We start from the raw sequence: 22,879 nt of genomic DNA, 5'->3' as shown, positions 1-22,879 counted from the left end.
ACTTTGTCCAGCTTTCTTGCAGTAACAGATTGAGGAACATGACAGTCTGTGGGAATACCACCATACGAGTACCTCACATGCAAAAGATGTTGATGCTGCCAGATTCAAACCATCAGCACCATCACCCATGCTAATGTCCCTAGCCCAGTGAGCCACACCAGCCACCAGATAGAGAGGTGTCATTCCTTACACAATCAATAGCATGCAGATATACATTGTCACCCCTGCATTATGTATGACATACAGCATGTGGCCAGGTTCTATGTCACAGCTCTGGAATTGGCTAGTCTGCTGATATATCATTGCAGACTTACTGATACGGCAATTGTATGGGAACACTGATGTGTTGTGGATGGTGGATGGATCAGCCCATGCTCTGCTGGCATAGACAGTTGTGTGACTGTCCTGTGACCCCACTGTTTGCCATCTCCCTTAAATATTGTAGTGGATTTTCCAGCCATGTGGCCTAGTGCATATTATGGAGCACATACTATTGGACAGAGTACCTGTTAGATCTCTCCAAGTAGCCCAGTAGCCCACTGTATTCCCTTGCATACATGCAGCAGTTCCATACATATGCTACCATATTCCAGTACCCCTTACAAGTGGTGTATAGGTGAGTGACTTACCTTGCAATTGCAGCTGTTGACAGACCTGTAATTTGGGACTGACTTTGTCTGATACACTCTGTACACAGCCAATACATGATTAGGTACAGGATGTGTGGGCTGGCTGGCATCATTTTTACTATACGTATGTGAGTCAGAGTAAGGTGTCAGTTCCTAGGGCCCTAGGTTGTCAGTTCATGTGCTATGAGTTGTCTCTTGGCCAAGGCCAGGGCATACTGGTCATGCCTATGTCTGCCTACAGGGACAACCTCAGGGGTTTCCTCCTCTGAGTCCGCCTGTGGGTGTGGCTGTGGGGACCTACACACTGGTGGGGGGCTGTGTATCCCTTCCCTTTGCTGAGCCTGCTGCAGCTGTTTCCACAGGATCATATTGTGTAGCATGGCACATACTGTGAACATCTGTGCATGTGTGGCTGGGGAGTACTGCAGGGCTCCACCAGATAAGGCACTGGAACCATGACTTCAGCAGCCCAAACACACACTCTATGATGTTGCTAGTTTGTGGGTGTGCCTCATTATGGTGTTCTTCCATGGGTGTGTGTGCATTTGTGATGGGTATCATCATCCACGGTTCCAGTGCATAGCTAGCATCCCCCAGTAAATGGCTGTGTGGGATGCCACCCCCCCCCCCAGCAAACATCTGGTACAGCTGTAATGCATGCCAGATATGGAAGTCCTGATAACTGCCAGGGCTGCCAGCACACACATTCATGATAATGCCCTAGGCATTGCACATGACCTGGCAGTTGGTGGAGTGATACCCCTTGCGGTTGACATAGATTCTACCCTCCTCACAGGGTAGTACCTTGATGTGTACATGAGTGCAATCTATGGCACCCAATACCTCAGGGTAATGTGCTACATAGTAGAAGTGTTGCATACTGCTGGCCCTCTCCTCAGGGTTGTAGGGAAAATAAATGTGCTCACTGGCATGTGGTAGCATCCAGAAACTGGTGGAGTACCATAGATGCTGATGTCTGTGAGATCCCCATCATGTCCCCATTTGGTCTTTGGAAAGTACCTGTAGCTACTACCTTAAGAGCTACACATACCTTTGTTTCCACTGGGATGGGCTCCCCCTCTATTGGCTCTGGGTCTGAGTTCAGGGCGGCAGAGCTCAGTGAGTTCTTGTAATATGTCCCTGTCCACCCTGTAGCGCTCTACAATTTCCAGCTCATGTAGCTCCTGGAAGGTTACCCTAGGCATGAACACTCTTTTCCTTCTCAGTCTAGGCCTAATGTCAGCTGCAGCACTGACCTCAGCAGCTAGCACATACAGATGTAGCAGACCTGCAGCAGCCCCTAACATTCCTTCAGTTAAAAATCCCAAGTCTGTACTCCATTGGTGCAGGGTTTAGGGGTTTAATCAGACTGTAGGGTGTATGCAACCTTTATAGTGCTCTGCTGTAGGTACACCCTCTGTGATTGGCAACCTATGATGCATTCCACCTGCCAAGTACATCACTGCAGACTGTTAATAGCCCTAGTTTAATTGAAACAGGGGTCATCAGTAATTAATATACCATTGGCTTTCTCAGCCAGTTTTTTTTTTTGGACAGCCTTCCTCGCTCAGCACTGCAGCGCACCATGCAAATGCACACCACAAAGGTAAATAATGCTCAGCAGTCACTGCACACTCCCCCATGAAAGGTCACACTCAGCATGGTGGAACACCATGCAAACACACGCCTCAAAGGTAAACAAAGCTCAGCAGAACTGTACACACCCCCATGCTGAGCACAGCAGCATGCTGCACAAACAGGCACAGCTGTGCTCCAATGAGCTTACAAATCCTCAGACACACACCCCCTTGATGTCAGATAACTCTTCTTTGGACATCAACATGGTTCTGTGCCTACACAGATGGGATCTGCAGATACTGATACCCATTTGTGCTATTCAGTAACCCCAGCTCATTTGCATAGGGATCCATGCACGCAACCTAGAAACTACACAGTTTCAAGTCCTGCCTCGTTAGGAACAGCACTATTCTAGCATTGTAGATACTCTACGCAGGGTCCTATAATACAATACTGTCACATTCTAACAGATTTGTTTTTTACACTCTTTTTTATTTATTTTTTTATTCGTAAAAGCATGTTTGCACACTGCGGTGCACCATGCAAACATACCCACATCATTAAAAAAATATATAAAATTATTTCAAATTATTGCCCATACAGTTTTGGACACACGGTGGATAATGTTGCACATATCAGTGTCTGCTATGCTATTTCTGTTAACAAACCTACATTTTTACAGCCCCTGTTGTCTGTTTAAATTCCTGTACATGGAATTCTTCTGTGTACATTACGGACACCAACATGGAGTCTGCAGGACTGCCTATCTGTTTGCTGGATCACTTTACCGCCCTCATTTGCATGCAGTTTACCTGCTTATGAGATGATTTGCATGCCACGGACACTTCCTTGTTGGCACGTGAGTGCATGTCACCCATCTCTATTGAATGGATCGCAAACCTGCTTACTTTCATGTAAACAGTGTGCCACGATGCCTACATGGAAAAAAGGTCCATGTAGGCTTAATTAAATTCTACCCATTGTCTTTTTAAAGTTTCTTGTGGTAAGAGTGTGTCATTTTGGGATAGTTTTGATGTTTTAATTGTTGTGAGACTCATAGTATATCACTTGATGTTTAGGAGGTAGTTGCATCAACAGAACATAATTTGGAACTGGGTGTGAATTGTTTCACATGAAATTATTTTTTCACCCAACAAGCTCACATTTATATAATTAAGGAATTAAGCAAAGACACTGCATTTTGGTGATTTTTAAACAACTTGTACTAAAATAAATCTTGCTTTTTTCTTAAATCAGTCAAACTGGGGGAGGGTCCTTTGAGGTGGATTGGCATATAATACTGTACATATAGAGAAGCTGGTAAACAGAAGATGTATCACAACACCAGAAATATATTTTATTCTGGTTTACTTATAAGTGCATGAATAGAAAACACCAAGAAAGCCCAATAATCAGCCCTGTACTATGAAATGCATTCAAAGCTGTTACCCAAGTATCTATGTGTAGTATATATTAACTTTCCTGTAAGATGAAACATGTATATCTCAAAATAATACTGATCATAGAGTTACACTACAAATATGTTATGTTAGTTAATTTTTACTATATAGTATTTAACTGCAGACACTTTACATGGACATAGTTTTATGCAGCACATCAGTAAGTAATAAGGTATGACATGGGTTACATTATTGTGCTAGCTAATCAATCCCTTGGATCATAATTTGGTAAGGAATGTAGTTAAGTACCACAGTGCCCCAAGGACTTATTAACTTGCATATTAAGATGACCCTTGGGATATCTTATTGCTGTTATTCTAATTGAGTTTGTCTTTTAATTATATTGTTATCCTGTTAAAAGGTTCAACAGGCATAATTACAAGTATATTAATATCAGGGTCATTAGATTTCAAATCTAATCATAATCCAGTATTACAAAGAAGATTAGGCCAAAACATATCAGACTGGGGCATTAAGAAACACTTATTCTTGTAGGTACAGCATAATGCATTGTGGGTAGAGGAATGCTTATGGAAGAATGCACAGGGTTAGTGATGCACAAGTGAAGGGCTCTCACAGACTATTATTTAGTGATGTACATTAATAAATCATTCTAGGGCTGATTCTTTTCTGCATATTTGCATATGCTTTGATTTTATTTAGTGGTATCTTGTGCAACAAATTTGGAAATGACATCTATATTGTATCTGTTATGAAGTATGCTAGTGACTGTTACTAATTATAGTGCACATTATTGGGGAGTGGGAGTCAAGGAAAAGCAGCATTCATCAACTTGTGCTAAATCTGTATTTGTATAACAGGGAACATAAGACATAAGCATAAAATGAACAAGGAAAACCAATCAGTCAAGTTACCTGTGCTGACTTTTTATTAATGAGCAGATCAGTTTTCAGAAAATATAGTAAGAAAGATTTCCTTATATGTAAGGATAATTTTGTTTTAATATGTTTTATATTAAAATATAAGCTAATAAATATAGATATTGTTTTATTAAGAATAAATGATTGTGGCATATATTCCTGATACATGATAAGAAATAATTTTAAATCCAGGAAGCCACTATATGTGCGGTGGACCACACAGTTGTTAAAGCTGGTCCTATTACCTTTTATCTACATGTGTTGTTTATTCTATTATATAACTGTACACATATATCTCACATATTGCTCCTATAAACCTAGGAAATTGCTAGAATGACAAATTTTGCATTGTTATATATTTTCTGAAGGATATGAAGTCTGAAACTGAAATGTCTGTTATGATTTGTTTACTGGGAAAGTCTGACTTGGAACAAAGGCAATTTTCAGCAGAGGCCTGGGGAGAAACACTCCAGATGCATGTCTTTTTAATGTGGGAGGAAACCCACATGAACACAGGGAGAACATGCAGACTCCACACAGAAGGTACCCCAGCCTAGAATCAAACTGGAGAACCTCTTGCTGTGAGTTGACAACGCCACCGCTGCACAACTACGCTATCCAAATAACCACCCTTGAAAAGTCTCAAACCCAGGACCCTCTGAACTGCAGCATAGTGCACTAGACCACTAGGCCAACTCAGCTCTTTTTTTAATTATTCACTGACTTCAGTCCTCAGTGATTTGCCAGAAAACCGCAAATTTTATGAAGACCAGACCAAAAATAAGAGGCAAAAATCTGGTCAATTGAGAGGTATGGGTGTACATTTATTGTATTACAGTATTGTTATTCATTCTATTATCCAGCTGTACATTTATTGTAGTGTTGAACATTTATTGTATCTATTACTTATTGTACTTTCTAGAACATCTAACTGTATATTTGTTGTAGTGTCAATACTTTTATTATATTATCTAGTAGTGCACTTACTGTATTATCCAGGTATCTGCTCAGATTGTTTCTAACTGGTTCCATTGTGTTCATCTGGTAGTGTGCACAGGTAATACTCTCTAGCTGTGCACTCACCGTATTATCTAGTTATCTGTAAAGATTGTTTCTAAATGGTTCTGTTGCGTTCATCTGGTACTCTCTAACTGGTCTTAGTGTGCACAGGTAATATCTAGCCGATTAAAGTTGTGTAAATTCACTTTTATTTAACCAGCACTGACCTTCCTTATTCACAGCAGTACTGAACTTATCTGCTTTTCTTGCATGTATAGTGGCCTCCCTATTAAAATGTTGACTCTCACAATGCTAAGTGCCAACACACCAAAAAAAAAAAAAAATGCAGAAGAGTGAGTCTTTAACATCCCTCTTTTCCTTTAAACTTCCTTTTTGCAATGGGGCTAGTCCCCCACACCCCCAGACTTATATATACTAACTATGAGATTGCCATAGCTCAGAGAAAAGGGGATAATCCCAAGGAATGGCCATCTCAGACTTAGAAGTAAGTCTGTTTTTTTTTCAGCCATTCAGTCTCAGCATTTTCCAGCATTGCAGTGGTTACCTTTATACTATACTGCCTGCATTTTTTACTGCCACTGAAGTTTTGATTGTTTTAAACCTGCCCTAACAGTGCCAGCACTGTGGTCACGATACCTACTTGCCCCATTTTTTTATTTACAGCAGATCTTGTATTCTGCCTTCTAGGCCTAACTTATTACTAACACCTAAGCCCATCTGCTGTGTCTTGCATAGTATATAACGACAGTATTGTTAGTACTTCATTTTCTGCAAACTAAGCATAGAATTGCCTAATATGCTTGATTTTTGCAAAGCCTTCTAGAATTGTGGCACTACGCTAGCACAATTGGGACATTTAGATTTTTGAGAGAAACTCATAAGCATCAAATAGTTAGATAACCAACAAGGAATACAAATATATTAGATACTGTTTGCTTACCATCAAACCAATGTGTCAGAGTGTGTAGTTTACGCCCCCCCCCCTTGTAGGATGTGATCATGCTGCAATAATGGTTGTGATACCAAGACATCAAGGGCATCAAGTCCACATTAGATTATCAGATGGCAGAAGCTTGGCTAACTGATGTAGAGTGGAAACAGGAATTTGAAAGCAAACGTGTTTCAGAAATGAGGCAATTCCTAAAACAGTGTTAAAATGTTTATAAAAACAATAACAATTAACAAGTGAACTGGAAGAATGAATAAGTTTATTAGACTTATGGGGAAGAGGAAAATGTTAATACAGAAAATAAATAACCTGTTGAAGAAATCAAAACCTTTAGAAATAAACTATAAAATGAAATAAATAAATACATACATTAAAAAAAGGAAATCAATATGCAAGTGTACCAGGATCAAATGAGGTATGAGGAAATATTATTAAAAAATCTAAAAGACAATAAGAAAAGCTTTCACTGATATATAAGAAAGGCTAATTGAAATTCAACATGTATATATACTCTGCATAACAGAAGAGAGATCATTTCACATATAAAGTGTGTTGTTAACATGTTCACAGAAAATCTTAAAACTAACTCTGGAGACACCCGTAGTACAGTCAAAATCAGATCCAGCATCAGAGGTATAGCTAACGATTGTAGCATCTGGTGCTGTCCCCCAGTCTGGCGCCCCCAGTTGTGGAGCAAAAAAAAAAAAAACGTCCTTTGCAATGGAGCACTAAGCATATCAGTTCTGAAAAATGTTCTGCTCTTTCCCTTTAAGCTGTAGTATGCAGCTGCTACAGTTTATGCCACACACAGAGCGCCAAGCACTTCAGTTCTGTCTACAGATGCAACATCAGCATTTGACTTCCAGTAATGCACTGCACTGAAGAATGATTGGCTTCTGCTGATCATTCCTGATGCCCCTTTGACCTATTATAGCTAGGCTACTGACTAGCATAATAGAAGAGTGATCTAGTTATCTACAGAAGAGACTGTTAAGCTGATAGAAGTAGATACTGGGAAAGCAACAGGGAAAATGTGATCTCAATGTTTAAAAAAAATGCTATTATAATAGCCTTAAAATTCATATTTGACAATTGCTTTAATACTTATGAAATTCCATACCAGGCAGATTTTTTTTAAGGGAAAGGGTGACCCCAAACAGATTAATATATATATATAGACCAATTAACCTTCTTTCTTGTACAGGGAAAATAATAGAAAAAATGTGCTTTCATTATTACTGAAAGAACTGCAAGGAAAAGGCATTACCAAGATACATTGATACACTATTACCAAAGGGAGATCAGATGAGGCATACATTCTATATTTCTATAATCACATCATTACAGCACTTGATAAACAAATATCTTCCTATGTAATTTACATAGATTTTACAGCATCTTTTGAATGTGTTGATTACCAAATATTGATAAAGTCACTAGAGAATCTTGGTCTCTCAGATTATAGTTTATCATGCTTGGTAGACGGAAAAATGATAGAGAATGGAAAGAACCCTACTGAAATCTCAGCACTTGAAATGCCAAGTGCCTACAAGACAAAAAAAAGACCAAAACTATGGGAGGAGAGTGACTCTTGAATATCATTTTTCTCCTTTAACCTTCTTTTTTACAGGGGGCCAGCCTCCCTGCACCCTGCTATGTGGGGGGCAAGACTCTCACACCCTTGAACTTATAATACCATAATACCTCATAATACCTCAGAGAAAAGGGAGTAGTTCAAGAAATGGCCATATGGAATTAGTATATGCAAGTACATTTCTTTGTCCATTGAGTCTTCATGTTTTGGGACTCACTGTAGCGAGTCCTGACATTTCAAAGGATTACCAAATGGAAAATGAGCTATGATGCAGAAAACGGCAAGAGCCAAGGTTATGGTAAAGGTGTCTCTCGGGGCTTTATCTTAGGTCCCTATTTGTTTAGCATATAGATAGGCGATACTCCAGCATCATATAATTTATTTCATAGTATTTACACTGATAATTTAAAAATAGGGAAATTAATAACAAAAAAACAATGGTAAGATATTACAACAAAATTAGAAGGCATTAATAAATGGACTACAAGTAATACAATATCTGTAGAGATGGCATCAGTAAATGGACTAGAAGTAATAAAATATCTGTAAAGACAATTAAAATATGTGTGCTTTGAAGTATGAAATATATGTAAATCAAATAGAAAAGGTTGGCACATGTATGTGGATAAAAAACACACTATCTTGCATAGCACTGCACACTGTTAGACAGTGCTGAATTATACTGTAATCCAGAGAATAGCATCTTGTACTTTGTTATCAAAACCATTTTTAAGCCATCCTTAATGTTGGCACCTCTAGCAATACTAAGATGTGTTGCCTAGTATCTTATATTAAGCTGTCAGGTCTGTCTGAATTGTGGCATCCATGGTTGCCTTATTGTGCTTTTATAATAGTTTTCTGTCTATGTACATAACTGCCATAATCCATCTTATTTTTTTGTTGTCAAGCCTGCTTCAGTTGTGGGATCAGTGCCTGTATTGTTGTGCCACTCTGATGTATTTTGTTTATGTGCATAATGGACCAAGTCACTCCTGGTATACTATCCTTCGTCTTAGTAGACCTGTTTTTATAGCAATACTGCCTCTCACCATCTTAGGGCTATAGCACTATAATATGCATCTTCCTAACACTAGCCTCTACCTTTGGGATCTTTGCTACCATGGGACCACAGCCCACCCGTACTTCATCTGCTGCCAACCTGCTAGCAATAGGCACCCTAAGGCAGTGCAGCAACTGCCCCTTGTTCAGTGACAACCCCTTACCAAACACAGAATCTACTTCTGTAGAGTATAAAACTTGTACAGACAGGAGGCAAACATTTGACCACAGTTATCAGTTAACAGCATACCCCGACTCCACTGCAACCAAATTTTAACACTTATTTTTCTCAATATTTCAGCATGCATTGGCTATCAGACCCAGACCTTAGTCCCTAGTCTGTACACCCCCACCACCACCACACAAAGATGTATATGATTATGTATACACACACACACACACACACACACACACACACACACACACACACACACACACACACACACACACACACACACACACCTACATACACTGTTTCCTGTCCACACAAGGATCACTGTTAGCATAGCATATGACCATTCTCATGTTTGGTCATATGCTATGCTATTATAGCATATGACCAAACATGAGAATGTTCTAGTAATAGATGGCTCAGTTGTCAGACATACTGATGTCCAACTCACCAGGCTTAGCAAAGGTAGAGTGTTGGTTATCTGTCTTTGGGGTACTAATATTTATGATACTACTATGGACCTTAGATCCTTTCACCACAAGTATGCATGTGACCTGTTTGTTGTCCATGTGGAGATGACCAGTCTTAAGTATTCCACCCTGGGGAAGATGGGGTTTATATCACATCATCGAATCATCAAAATCCCAAATCACATAACATCGAACACACATTGAAATGGGAAAACATCAAAAGGCTGCAAATGGCACTTTCCAATGGGGACATCAAACATTAAGGGTGTACGCAGGGGGGCAAGCCCCCCTGCACCCCCCGCTACTTAAATATACCAACTCCGAGATCATGTTACAGTATAGGAAACTGAAATCTTCTGTTTCCGCACTGTAGTGTACTGAAGTGCGATCTCCGAAGTGGTACATTTAAGTGGCAGTGGGTGTGGGGGGTGCAGGAGGTCTTGCCCCTGCATGGAGCAATTTGTTTTTGATAGACACTCCACATCTTACTGTTCTTTTTCCATTTCGATGTTTTCCATTTCAATGTTGTGTGTTCGATGTTACGTGATTCGGGATTTTGATGATTCGATGATATGATATAAACCCGGGATGATGAATAGACCTATAGTTGAGTTCTCTATGTATTTGATGAAGGCTGGAAAAAGCTGCTGTTGAGCAGTATCATGCCAGCAAAACAAATAATGCCATAATACAAACAAAAATGATTATGAGCCTTAACAACTAGCTCTATAATTGGTGACATTCAAAGGGGATGCATTTTGTGTCACCATGTGAAGAGATAGAAAACATACCTGCCTTCTTTAGCAGGAAATACCTACACTTACCTTTGCAGGACTATATCATCATGCATTTTTAGGCAGTGTCAGTCTCCTAGAGTTTTCACCTTAGCAAATTAGATATCTAAACAAGAAAATGCTCAACAATGAGGCCTTCCTAACCTTGCAGAGCACACCTATCTGTAAAATTGCTGAAACTCAGTTACAGTACAGTAATAATGCTCTCTCCTGATCAGGTTATAATGTTTTCCATTCATTCATATCCTCTGGCAGTGTGAAGGTGTAGCCATATTCATCTACAATCCCATTACCTCATGGCAAATTCAGGATTATGGTAACTTTGAGCTCCTGGACATCATAGTATCAGTAAGAAAGATCAATAACCATATAATTGCCAACTATAGAAGCCTTTCTCTCTCCAGTTGTCCATCACATTTACATTATCCAACACAAGTTATTAACTATTGAACCCAGTACTTGCTTTCTGGGTGACTTCAAATACCAGTCCATAAATTGACAAACATACACCCCCATCAGCAAATATGTGCAGTGGTTCTGTAACTTTAGCAACGCCAGTTTCCTTAAGCAAACAGTGCCCGTCCCCATTAGAGGTACTAATCTCCTCAACCTAGTTCTTAATAACATAGCACCTCACGTCTGTACTCCTGATTTATCTCCCTCCATGATTGAGCAAGAGCATCAGCCATCATATTTTCCTTAACTCATTCACTCCAATGGAGCTCAGGAAGTTTGCACTGTAACTTCCAATGGGCAGAGCCAAAGCCTTTTGACAGAATCAAATTATGTCCTTACATTTCACACAAATGTTCGTATCTCTGGAACCATAGGGTTTATGAAAGAAGTATAAATGGCCAACCCTTCAGCACAAACTATTTTATAATGGTAGTATTCTTTAGGTTCTAAGTCTTAAACTGAATTTTATAAGTACAGTAAAGACAATAACTATAACATTTGTAATATTTTGTAAACCACTTACAATATCTCAACAACCACTCAAGTTACACATATACTGCCAGCAGCATTTTATATATAGCTGAGAGAGCTTTCATATGAGGCTAAGGAGTTCTGTCTGTTACTTGGTTGTTGAGATGTTTAGAAAAATGTAAAAATTATATCTATATAAATTAATATCATAAAAACAGTTAATATCTATTTACCTTCACTAGACAGAGGTCAGATATTAATGCAGTTGAGTTTGCTGTTGTGTAAGCTTTAAGATGAAATCCTTTAAAGTCTTGTACATAGCATGGTTTTGGATTTATTGATGTAAACATGAACAAGCAATATTTGACGCCTAAAGGCATCAGTAGGAGTTAACTGCAGATGCACCAAGAGACATCACTCAGATGTAATGAGGTAAAAATCCAATACTAGAGTTCATTAAACCCTACAATATTCGGGGATTTCTCTAAAACCAATCTCCTACCACTCTCAGATGACCTACAAAAATGTAAAAGCTCTTTCCCTTTTGGTCAACCTATAACAAAGGAGCAACTTGTATTTCTGTTTTTTTTTTTCCTCATATAAGCTCCTGCATTGACATATGTGTTCCTATACATCAGAAGTATGATGATACATTTAAACATAAGTTCCTGGGGTATAATCTCATCATCCACAAATTCCACAATAAAAGACAAAACCTCTAGCACTAAGTAGCAAACTCAAATCCCCTTATTCTAGCAGTGATTTCAAAAATGACTGCAAAGAGCTCAAGTATAAGCTCAAAAACTGCAAAGCCAAGTATGATCTGAATATTGCCACCTCTTCCAAAAATATTCAAAAGACATTCTTTAACTACATGAATGAACCAAGGAGTAATACTCAGATTTGCATAGAACTGATCTCTATTGTATTTGTATAATGCTTATCAATACTTAGTATCAGTGAACAGTGATTGTCAATTAATCACAACTGTAGTTCTGAATGCTGCTACTTCATTATTATTTTTAATGCAGTTGTGTGGTACAATTAAGACAGCCTACAGATATTTTTTACTCATTCTCAGTACTTTAAATGATTGAATGAATACAGCATTCAAGGGTGAAAGGATCAGCAACATGGGCAAGTAAGGTGTTTCACAGTATTATAACATTGCACTAGGTGATATTTTTAATCAAGTAAAATAAAGTGAATATTTATTTCTGCCTATATTCGGCTATTATTTCTCATCAACAGGTACAAAACAACACTTATAAAAGCATCAGGATCATAATGCTGTACATTGCTTTCCCTTGAGTATCTTTTTTATTAAAATGATTTATATTATTAAAACATGAACTTCAAAACAATGACATATCGCCTCATGTATCTCCTAGCTAAATGTGACACTAAATGATGTTCGTCAAAATAAATCAAAATGTTCTTCTTATCTGTCATTCACTATTATTTCTCACTCTTATGTATCAACTGACCCTGTTTATAAAATAACCAAGAACAAAATGTTATACAGTGGATATAAAAAGTTTACAAACCCCTGTTAAAATGCCAGATTTTTGTGATATAAAAATGAGACCACAATAAATCATTTCAAAACTTTTCCCACCTTTAATGTGACCTATAACCTGTACAATTCAATTGAAAAACAAACAAATCTGTTAGGGGGAAAATATAAAAAAAATAAAAAAAGTACAATAAGCTGGTTGCATAAGTGTGCACACCCTTAAACTAATAATTTGTTGAAGTACTTTATCTCCTCACCGAGCTCCTCGAGGAAGAGAAAACCTGTCTGGTGGACAAATGCCACTAACAGGCTATACAATAAGAGGAAGAAATTGCTGTGTAAGAGTAAGAGGGAGCAAGCCCCAAACTGGAAACACTCCCTCCTCAGCCTAAACAAGCAAATAAGACTCCTTGTGAAGTCCACCAAAGCTAACTATGAATCCAAATTAGCTTCCTCAACTAAGGACAACCATAAAGCATTCTTTAGTTACATCCGTAACCTAAAAGGAAAGGCTCAGATTTGCGCTGAACTGGTAGTTAATGATACCACATATACCTGAGCCTGTGGACATTGCCAACCTGTTAGCTGACAGGTTCTTTGAAAACTTCACTCCCCCTTCCCCACCCCACTTACCTCAAGACATCCCTGCCACCTATCTTCTACCCTGTATCTCTAAAGAGCAGGTCATGAACGCCTTCTCTGAGATCAAAAATACAGCATCTATGGGACCTGATAACATCCCAGGCCATGCCCTACATGGGCTCAAACAGGAATTAGTAACACCATTGGGTACTCTTTTCAATCAGAGTCTAAGCACTGGCTTCATCCCAGCTAAATGGAAAAAGGCCACCATTATCCTCTTGCACAAAGGTAGTGCTTCCACTTACCCTGGAAACTATAGACCTATTAGCCTGACAAGCCTTATCTGCAAGGCCATGGAGAAAACCATCATGGACCTTATCAACAAAGACATTGGTAACCTCCAAACACTTAACCCTACTAAATTTGGATTTGCAAAGTATAATCATGCCTGTTAAATCTGGTGGACTTTTTTGACACACTCACCAAGGCCCTTCATGAGGGGAAATCTTTGCACACAGCCTACCTAGACTTAGCCAAGGCTTCTGACACTATAACCCACTCAAGCATAATTGACAAACTCACCTTGCTAGGTATCAACCCCTATATCATTAGATGGGTCACTAACTGGCTCACTGATAGAACCCATATAGTCAAAATAAGGGAATCCACCGCCAACAGCAGACCTGTAACCAGTGGTGCTCCACAAGGATCTTGTGGTAAAACAAAAAAGGGGATTTTTCATTAGAAATTGAACCTCTAATTGACAGTGAAGGACTATTGTGTTTTGTTTCCGCAGTATTCTGACTCAGATTCTCAGCAGAGTGTGGCTTTGGTCAGTCCCTTTGAAGGATCCTCATTCTCTATCATTATTTCCAGAATGAAATAGGTGGTACAGTGAGAAAACAGTGATGTTTCTCAGTCCCTCGGGAAGTATTATATTTTATTACAACTGGGATTTCCAGAACCTTATCTTATTCCTCCTGTTCTTTCATCTATGGAGGATGGTTTTATCATAGCCTGCATCTTGCCTGACACCCAGCCTGGTGCCCCCTAGAAAGCAGATTGTGACTCCCGTGCCCTGGCCCAGCAATCAAGGAGCCTCAATCCTCACCACTAACACCAGAGAGGGCGTCTCATATGAGAGGAAAAGATAACAATTACACACAGTAAAGTGCAATTTCCCTTAAGAGCACACATAGATCACAGTCAGTCTGGAGTTGGTTGCTCCCTTACTCTCCAGGTCCTCAATAAGACTTCCCACTGGCACAGCTATAGGGTCTAGATCTCAGCCTAGCTGGCAAGCTAACCTCCAGTACCCTCTCTGTCCAACCAGTGCTTCGTGTCCCTGCCCAAGTAGCTGACACACACACACACTTTCAGATAATTATTTATACAACTTCACAGACACACCAGGGAAAGGCTGACGCAGATTCTCCAGCTGTGCCCCTATAACCAGACTATATGGTAGTAATTACTGCCACCACCAGCTAATAATTATCAGCTACCCAAAGGCCCTTAAAAGGTTGTCCAATTATTACTGTGCAATATTAATATCCAATAGTAGTATAACTTAAGCAATCAAGGTTTATTGGAAGGGCTTAGTCGAGGATCACTTATAAGCATGCAATGTACTCTAGAGCTTAATTTATCTCTACATAAACCAGCCACAGTTGAAAAGGGTTTAAAAATATTTAATAATAAATACTAAAAACACAAGACAATACTACTACTACATTCAAGAGTTCAGAGATCACACAGAAACTTAAAATAATTCAGTAGTACAGTTCTGACATAACACAAAAACACTTAGTCTAATCTTGTTCTAATTCCTAGCTATTGCTACAAGAAAACATACTTCTAAAATAACTTACTTACATAGAGCAAGGTAGTGCTGAGTGGAATAGTCAGACAAAAATGCTTAATAATCTCTGGTTCTCACTGTTTAAATTGAAACTGCAGTTCTGCTAAACATTACATCATCTTTTATACCTTCCTGGAGTTCCCAGGCTACACATTAACTGCATTTACATTCATTTACACTCAGAGCAATAAAGGACATTCCATATGTAAATTCTGATCATTAACTTTAGCCTTAAAACAATAGGCAGGAAGCCCCCATCCAGCTGGACTGGACCCGGCTTGTAAAACATCAAAGGCAGTGATGAAACAATTTTAATTTCAAAGGAACAACAAGAATTGCTTGACTTAGCTTTCTTTACAGCAGATGGCAATGTTGCCACATTGTTTTAAGTTCAACATTCACAGTATTTACAAATCATAGAATTATGTACAAAATTCTATTTGACTAGGCTGGCAGCCTTCACCCATCTCTACCAGTCTTCACATTTTTCCACTCATCTCTACCCAATCTTCACATCTCTCCCCCCTGGAGAACTCAAGCTAGTTTTTCAAGTGATCTTTGAGAAACACCGCTTGAGAGGGTTAGGTCTATCAGAGTATACCTTACCCCATTTCCTGTCTTGAGAGTCCATCTGCATTGGCATTGCTAATCCCACTGCGGTGCTGCACTGACATATCATATGCTAGCAACCCCAGGCTTTATCTTAGCAACTTGTCATTTTGCTGACTGGCTCTGTTTAACCACGTTGGAGGGTTGTGATCTGTCATTACAGTGAATTTTCTTCCATACAGATAAGGCTGAAGTTTCTGCAGTGCCCACACTATGGCTAGACATTCCTTTTCTACAGCTGCATAGCATCCCTGCCTGGGTTGGAGTCTACGACTGAGATAAACCACTGGGTGCTCTTCCCCCTCTGAAGAAATCTGGCTAAGTACAGCCCCCACCCCATGGTTCGAAGCATCCACCTGTACAACAAATTCATTGCTGTAATCTGGACTGGCTAACATAGGGGGTCCTCCCAAAGCTTCTTTAAGCGTCTGGAATGCCTGCTCATATGCTGGGGTCCACACTACCTTATCTGGCCTGTTCGTCCCTGTCAGGTCTGTGAGGGGGAGCAGCTATGGTACTATAACTAGGGACAAACTTTCTGTAGTATCCTACTGTCCCTAAGAATACCCTCACCTGCTTTTTAGTAACAGGTGCAGGCCATGCCTGAATGGCTTCCACTTTGGTAGGTTCTGGCCTTATCTTACCACTCCCCATTCTATGTCCTAGGTAGGAGACTTCTGCCATACCCACCTGACATTTACTCAGCTTAATGATTAACCCTACCCTCTGTAGTCTGCCCAACACCTCCCCTGACATGCTGAAGGTGCTCTGGCCAGGAATGGCTGTAGATGGCAATATCATCTAGGTAAGCAAGGACAAACCCTCCTGCTCCTGCTAGGATATTATCTACCAGCCTCTGGAAAGTTGCTGGGGCATTCTTCATCCCAAAGGGCATCTTTGTGAACTCATACAAGCCAAAAGGAGTCACAAAGGCTGACTTCTCTCTAGCACTGGGAGTCAAGGGCACCTGCCAGTAACCCTTGGTAAGATCAATGGTGGTAAGACATGTAGCCCTACCCAGTTGCTCTACGGCCTTATCTGTCCTAGGCATGGGATAAGCATCCGACTCTGTGACTATTTAATTTCCTGTAATCCACACATAACCTGGTGCTGCCATCCTTCTTCGGCACCAGCACCACTGGGGAGGCCCAGGGACTATTGGACTCTTGAATCACCCCTAGTTACAACATCTCCTGTACCTCCTCCCTCAGGGTCTGTCTGACTCTTTCAGGCACCCTATAAGGGGCCTGCCTAATAGGCCTTTGGAGTCCTGTATCCATCTGGTGCTGCACCAGGTGGGTGCACTCTGGTTTCCCAGTGAACATGTCCCAAAATTCCCGAAACACTGCTCGGATTTCTCAAACCTGGGTAGGGGATAGCTGCTGAGACATTGCTATCCCTTCCACTGAGGTGTCAGCCTAAGCCTCACTGAGAAGATCTGTCCCCAGATCTCCCACAGACTCCTCCTGCAATCCAGTGCAAATGCTCAGCACAAGGGCCTCCCTATCATGGTAAAGTTTCATCATGTTAACATGGTACAGTTTGTGCCCCTGTGATCTGCCTAGCAGTTCCACCATGTAGTTAACATCACTTACCTTTCTTACCACCTTGTAGGGTCCCTCCCAAACTGCTTGCAGCTTGTTGTGTCTAACAGGAATGAGAACCATTACCTGCTGCCCCACAGCATACTCTCTGCTCGAGCATTCCTGTCATACCACACCTTTTTCTGTTGTTGGGCTTCTGCCAGGTTCTCCTGGGCCAAGCCCATGAGTTCCCTGAGCCTTATCCTGAAGTTTAGGACATATACCACAACAGGCTCCTTGTGAGACTCACACTCACCTTCCCACTCATCTCAAATTAAATCTAGAGGTCCCCCTCACCCTATGCCCATACAGCAACTCAAAGGGTGAAAAACCTGTGGATTCCTGGGGAACCTTTCTATAAGCAAACAACAGATGGGGCAAATATTTGTCCCACTCCCTCTTAAACTGATCTGCAAATGCCCGTAGCATGGACTGGATTGTAGAGTTTAACCTCTCAACCATACCATTAGTCCTGGGGATGGTAGGGGGTGGTATTTATGTGCTTCACCCCACAGGACTTTCACAGACAAGCCAGCAGGTCTAACATTAAATCAGCACCTCTGTCAGACAGTATTTCTTTTGGGAAACCTACCCTGCTGAAAATCTCTAACAAAGCATTTGCCACCTTCTCTGCCTCAATGGAGGACAAAGCCACTGCCTCAGGGTATCGTGTAGCATAATCCACTACCATTAGGATATACTTTTTCCGTGTGGAACTTGGGGTACTCAGAGGACCCACAATATCCATAGCTACCCTTTGAAATGGCTCTTCAATCACAGGCAATGGCATCAAAGGAGCTTTCACCTTGTCTCCTGTCTTGCCTAACTTTTGGCACTGCTCACAGGTCTTGCAGTACCCTGTTACATCTCTGGAAGTTCCAGGCCAATAAAAGTTCTGCATAATATGCCTCTTTGTATGTTTAATGCCCATATGACCTGCAAAGGGAATATCATGGGCTATGGCTAGATGTGCCAGACGGTAGGCCCTAGGCACTACCAACTGCTGTACTCTCTCCTCTTCTAGCCCTCCCTCAGGGGTCTACTCTCTGTATAGTAACCCTTTGTCCCAGTATACAGATTCCCTCTTCCCTTGAGAATCAGGTGCCTCCCTAGCTACCTGCCTCAGGCCTTGCAATGTAGGGTCTGAGGGCTGAGCCTGTCTCAACTCTCTCCTTGTAACCCTTCCCAGCTCCCCTTCCACAGGAAGTCTGGCATCCTCTGACAGTGGTGCCTCACTGTCAGCCTGGGTACTACTACTCACCTCTACCTTTGCAGTTACCCTGTCCAAGGGAACATCAGTACCCACAAGCAGATATGGCTCACATTCAGTCTCACTGCTACAAAGTAGCTCCCTTCCTGAAGTAACCACCTCACCAGTCCTGGCTGCAAGTATGCAGTCTGTCTGGGTCTCCCCCAGGCTACCAGACCCGCATGCTTGTCTCCAAGCCTGACCGCGTGTAACGGCATAAGTACATGGTACTGCCTCATCCAAATCCTTCCCTCTCAGGACATCTGCAGGATGGTAGTTTAGTACCCCTGTTGTCTCAAGACAACCTACTATTGGCATTTTGTCTTTCCCACTTACTGGCTCTCTCACCTTTTGTTCCCCACCTTGCCTCCATAGACACCTGCATGCCACATGGCCCCACTGGTTGCATTCAAAACATTTAACCCTAGCTCCTGGACATGTACCTGGACTAGTGGCTTCCCCTGCTACTGGCAGATTCTATTGGGGCAGTCTGTGCTGCCCACCATGGGTTCCTTTAGACCAATGAGCAGTACTGGGGGTCCCCTTCCTGTGCAGGGGTACCCTGCTTGCCAGGTGTAGGTCTCCCTTCTTCCCCAACTCATCTGAAGTAGTACATTGTCTATCTGCTAACCAGATCCTCATGTCCTCAGGCAAAGTGCTAAGGGCTTGTTCCCTCACCAGAAGGTCTGCCAGCCCTTCAGAAGCGGTGATCTGACATCCACTCACCCAGCTATGAAAATAAGTGCTCAGTTCAGCAACATATTCACACACACTTTCATCTGCCTTGCGTCTATGCTCACGAAACTTTTTCCTATACATTTCAGGTGTTAGCTTAAAACATTCTAAAAGACATTGTTTTACAGCAGTATAATCAAAACATGCAAGGTCAGACATTTTAGCCAATGCATTTACAGCTTTCCCATGGAGTAAGGGGGTCAGGAACCATACCCAGAGCCTTTGGTCAACACTATACTGTTTGCATACCCTCTCAAACATATGAATGAAACTATCAAAATGATCCCCCTCTTTAAATTGTGGAAGAAATTTACTGACCTGTTGTGCTTCTGGGTTCCAGTTACTCCCTTCCCCATTACCTCCATGACTCTGGTGAAGAGTCAGCATTTCCCTCTCATGCCTCCTCTGACACTCCTTTTCTTTGGCTTCTAGCTCCAAATGCCTGGCCTCCAACTGAAGTCTCTTTATCTCCAGCTGGATTTTTAAGTCCACTGCAGAAAGGTTGAGCTGTCCATTCTCCGAGGATATTGTATCTCTACTGCCAGTCTGATTGTCCTTTGCAGAAAGGTTGAGCTCCTGGATGCTGTTTTCTGATGCAGCTGTAACCAAGGCTGCAATCAGGTCTGTCTTAGGCAGGTTTCCATGCACCAATTCCCTAGCCTGGCACATCTCCACCAGCTGGCTCCTTGTCAGCTTTCCATACTCCTCTGCTGACATGCTGCCTGCTCACTCTGACTAACTAAGCTAACAAAAGAAATAAAAGAATTGTGATCTGAACACTGAGTATTCACTGTGTGGCTGGTTTAGAGTACAAAACACCTTCAGAGATCACTGTACATAAGCTACAGGATTCACTCTACCCACACCACTACAAACCAATTAGTATTTGCCAACTACTTAATATGTGATATGAATATCCCACCACTGCCACCACATGTGACGTCCATGCCCTGGCCCAGCAATCAAGGAGCCTCAATCCTCACCACTAGCACCAGAGAGAGCATCTCATATGAGAGGAAAGGATAATAAATACACACATTAAAGTGCAATTTCCCTTAAGAGCACACAGACATCACAGTCAGTCTGGGGCTGGTTGCTCCCTTACTCTCCAGGTCCCCAATAAGACTTCCCACTGGCACAGCTATAGGGTCCAGATCTCATCCTAGCTGGCAAGCTAACCTCCAGCACCCTCTCTGTCCAACCAGTGCTTCATGTCCCTGCCCAAGTAGCTGACACACACACACTTTGAGATAAGTATTTCTACAACTTCACAGACACTCCTGGGAAAGGCTGACACAGATTCTCCAACTGTGCCCCTATACCAGGACTATACGGTAGTAATTACTGCCACCACCAGCTAATAATTTGCAGCTACGCAAAGGCCCTTAAAAGGGTGTCCAATTATTACTGTGCAATATTAATATCCAATAGTAGTGTAACTAAAGCAATCAAGTATTATTGAAAGGGCTTAGTCGAGGATCACTTATAAGCATGCAATGTACTCTAGAGCTTAAATTGTCTCTACATAAACCAGCCACAGTTGAAAAGGGTTTAAAATATTTAATAATAAATACTAAAAACACAAGACAATCCTACTACACCACAGTGCCTTTCAAGAGTTCAGAGATCACACAGAAACTTAAAATAATTCAGTAGTACAGTTTTGACATAACAGAAAAACACTTAGTCTAATCTTTTTCTAATTCCTAGCTATTGCTACAAGAAAAAATACTTCTAAAATAACTTACTTACATAGAGCAAGGCAGTGCTGAGTTGAATAGTCAGGCAAAAATGCTTAATAATCTCTGGTTCTCACTGTTTAAATTGAAACTGCAGTTCTGCTAAACATTACATCATCTTTTATACCTTCCCGGAGTTCCCAGGCTACACATTAACTGCATTTACATTCTTTTACACTTAGAGCAATAAAGGACATTCCACATGTAAAGTCTGCTCACTAACTTTAGCCTTAAAACGATAGGCAGGAAGCCCCCATCCAGTCGGACTGGAGCCGGCTTGTAAAACATCAAAGGACCAACAAGAATTGCTTGACATAGCTTTCTTTACAGCAGATGGCAATGTTGCCACATTGTTTTAAGTTCAACATTCACAGTATTTACAAATAATACAATTATGTACCAAATTCTATTTGACTAGGCTGGCAGCCTTCACCCATCTCTACCAGTCTTCACATTTCACGACCTATCTCAAGCCAAACTTCACATAGATGTTTCTCAATCATTTTAAGTTTTCACACAGTTTTCCCAGATCAGACCTAGCAGCTATTGATTTTCTGAACACAGTCAATACTAAACATTTGATTAGTATTTTTACCTCTCCTTCTATTTAGCATTGGAAGATTTTTGATAGTTTTGGAAAAATATTGTTCTGCAACACTTGGTTTTAGAATTCTTAGCTGTCAAGCTCATATGATTATGTTTTTGCTTGCTTCTTCTAAGAACATGAGGAATGTTTTTGGCATTTGGTTCCTAATCTGAGGAGTAAATTGCTTTGTGTAAATGGTTGCCTCTGTGACTCAAGTGGCTACCCACTCTGTGAAACGTGCTGATGATTTTGCTGATACCAATTTTAGAATTCTTCAAACTGAGGCTGTTTTTGAGGAGGTTTACTTTATCGTATTCTCAAAACTTTCCAGAAGATATTAGAAATAAGTTTTGACTTCTTCTTTGGCTAGAAATTAGTTTTGGACCATCTGCTTCAGAGGTCTATATAAAGCGTGATGAGAGAGCTATGCTGGTTTATGGCTTCTGTCAGTTTTCACCCTTCTTTCTTCAACATAGCCAAGGGATTTAATGCTCCCTCACTACCTTCCTTTAAGGCAAAATAAACAGTCTCAGTAAGCTACCAATAAGCAAATATTTAAAAAAACTATGTTAGGGAATTGTCAAAAAGTAGCAGATCTCCCCAGAACTAAAGCAGTCTAATTAGTCTGTATGACTACTAACAAGATTCCCTCATCTTCCCCACCCTGTCAAACTTTAAATCCATCAAGGTTACTTTTGGCAGTGGGTGTCTCTCCCTCCTTTTTAGAGGGATTCCTCCTCACTCACCAGACTTAACTCTTCTTTTTCCTCCTGTAATGGAACATTTACTCTCCCAGGGAGTGTTAGAAACTCTCCTTCTTCTTCTTTTAGAAGAACAGTTTTATTCAATGCTGCTTCTTTTACCAAGTTTTCTATGTTGTCCTTTA

At 40.8% G+C, this 22,879-nt stretch overlaps 1 protein-coding gene across 1 annotated transcript in view; it reads right to left on the bottom strand.

Moving 5' to 3' along the window:
• The window catches only part of LOC122789233 (ADP-ribosylation factor 6-like), a 430,145-nt gene that overhangs the window by 311,127 nt on the left and 96,139 nt on the right, over positions 1 to 22,879 (bottom strand). The window lies entirely within an intron of this gene.

Source organism: Protopterus annectens, chromosome 1.part0 (assembly GCF_019279795.1).
Source record: "Protopterus annectens isolate FY-2018-M chromosome 1.part0, PAN1.0, whole genome shotgun sequence".
Taxonomy (NCBI): domain Eukaryota; kingdom Metazoa; phylum Chordata; order Ceratodontiformes; family Protopteridae; genus Protopterus; species Protopterus annectens.
This window is presented reverse-complemented; position numbering and strand designations above follow the sequence as displayed.